This window comes from Belonocnema kinseyi, chromosome 7 (genome assembly GCF_010883055.1).
Source record: "Belonocnema kinseyi isolate 2016_QV_RU_SX_M_011 chromosome 7, B_treatae_v1, whole genome shotgun sequence".
Classification (NCBI taxonomy): Eukaryota; Metazoa; Arthropoda; class Insecta; order Hymenoptera; family Cynipidae; genus Belonocnema; species Belonocnema kinseyi.
The window spans coordinates 7742527-7745106 of record NC_046663.1 but is presented as its reverse complement, the minus strand read 5'-3'; the positions used below and the strand labels follow the sequence as shown (position 1 = coordinate 7745106).

Here is a 2580-nt window from a genome sequence, read left to right as displayed (position 1 = left end):
CAACATGATTTGATTTTGACAAAAAAAAATTGATTTTCTACCAAAAAAAGACGAATTTTCAACCAAAAAAGTTTAAAAAATTTTTAACCAAAAGAATGAATTTTCAATAAAAACAAAAACGAATTTTCTACAAAACAGATTAATTTTTAACCAATTTGTTGAATTTTCAAGCCAAAAAGCTTAATTCTCTATCAAACAATTTAATTTTAAAAACAAGAACATGAAATAAAAACAAAAAAGTTAATTTAAATTTTTAAAAATGTCGTTTAACTTTCAACTAAGGAGTGGAATTTTTAATGAATCATTTTTTTTAGTTCAAAATTCTACTTTTTTGTTACAAATTCTATTATTTAGTTAAAGATTTGATGTTTTTATTCAATTTAAAATTCATTTTTTTAACATTCATCTTTTTTGGTTGAAAATTAATTCTTTTCATTTAAAAAGTCCAATACTGTCTTTTTGTTTAAGAAATAATCTCTTTTACTTAAAAAGCATTTTTTTTTTTAAATGCAACGATTTTTTTTTTAAAAGTCATCATTTTTGGTCAAAAATTTTACTTTTGTAGAAAATTTATAATTTTTTTTTATTGATAATTTATCTTTTTGTAGAAAAATTTTTTTTTTTCAGTAGAAAATTCACCTTTTATATTTGAGAGTTAATAATTTTTGTTGAAAAGTCTACTATTGTATTTCAATTTGATTGAAAATTCTATTAAGTTCTTAAAAAGTCACCTTTTTTGTTTAAAATTAACCTCTAGGTTTAAAAATTCTATTTTTATTAAAAGTTTAAGTTTTTTTATAAAAAAAATTATCTTTTTTTTTTCAGAATTAATCTGCATTCAACTATTTTGTTAAGTAGTTATATATTTTCTTGTCAAAAATTCATCCTTTTTGGATCCAAAATTCTCTTTTACTTAAAAAATCGTCTTTTTCGGTGGAAAATTCAACTATTTATTAAAACAAAAATATCACCTTTTGACTAAAAATTCATCTCTTGGTTAAAAATTCTACTATTTGGTTGAAAATACGATTTTTTTTAAAAAGTCATCATGTTTGGTCGAAAAATATACTTTTGTAGAAAATTTATAATTTTTTTTTTATTGAAAATTTATCTTTTGGAAATTCAATTGAGTTCTTAAAAAGTCACCTTTTTTTGTTTAAAATTAACCTCTTCTCGAAAATTCTATTTTGATTAAGAGTTAGTTCTTTCTATAAAAAAAATTATATTTCTTTTTCAGAATTAATCTGAATTCAACTATTTTGTTAAAAAGTTATATTTTTTGTCGAAAATTCATCCTTTTTGGATTGAAAATTCTCTTTTACTTAAAAAATCGTCTTTTTGGGTGGAAAATTCAACTATTTACTAAAAAAAAATATATCACCTTTTGCCTAAATTCATCTCTTGGTTAAAAATTCTACTATTTGGTTGAAAATTCAACTGTTTTGTTAAAAATTAATCTTCTTTCGTTAAAAATTGATCCTTTTTGATTGAAAGCTAATTATTTTTATTTGAAAAAGTTATATTTTTATTTTAGAATGAATCTAAATTCATCTATTTTCATAAAGTAATATTTTTTTAATCAAAATTTCAACTGCTGTATTGAACATTTGTATATTTTTGGATAGAAAATCAATCCTTTTGGTGTAAAAATTCTCGTGTGTTAGAAACGACAAATTTTTTAGTGGAAAATTATTAGATTCTTAAAAAGTCACCATTTTTTGTTTAAAATTAACCTATAGGTTTAAAAATTCTATTTTGATTAAAAGTTTAAGTATTTTTATTTAAAAAATTCTATTTCTTTTTCAGAATTAATCTGAATTCAACTATTTTGTTAAAAAGTTATATTTTTTTTTGTCGAAAATTCATCCTTTTTGGATTGAAAATTCTCTTTTACTTAAGAAATCGTCTTTTTGGGTGGAAAATTCAACTATTTACTAAAAAAAAAATTTCACCTGTTGACTAAAAATTCATCTCTTGGTTGAAAATTATACTATTTGGTTGAAAATTGAACTGTTTTGTTAAAAATTCATTTTCTTTCGTTAAAAATTGATCCTTTTTTTTTATTGAAAGCTAATTATTTTTATTTGAAAAAAGTTATATTTTTATTTTAGAATGAATCTAAATTCATCTATTTTCTTAAAAAGTTATATTTTTTAAATCAAAATTTCAACTTATTTATTGAACATTTGTATATTTTTTGATAGAAAATCAACCCTTTTGGTGTAAAAATTCTCATTTGTTAGAAAAGACAAATTTTTTAGTTGAAAATTCGTCTTCCTTACTTTAAAATTAAACTCGCTTGTAAAATATTCATCTTTTCAAATTAAAAATTAAAAATTATGTGACAAATTCCTAAAATAGGTGACAAATAGGTGACAAATTCCTAAAATAGGTGACAAATTCCTAAAATAGGTGACAAATCCCTGAAATAGGTGACAAAATCCTAAAATAGGTGGCAAATCCCTAAAATAGGTAATTAAATCCTAAAATAGGTGACAAATAGGTGACAAATTCCTAAAATAGGTGACAAATCCCTAAAATAGGTGACAAAATCCTAAAATAGGTGACAAATTCCTAAAA

General features: G+C 20.9%; 1 protein-coding gene across 4 annotated transcripts in view; it reads right to left on the bottom strand.

Annotated features, from left to right (window-relative positions):
* The window catches only part of LOC117177560 (protein piccolo), a 147660-nt gene that overhangs the window by 68281 nt on the left and 76799 nt on the right, over nt 1-2580 (bottom strand). The window lies entirely within an intron of this gene.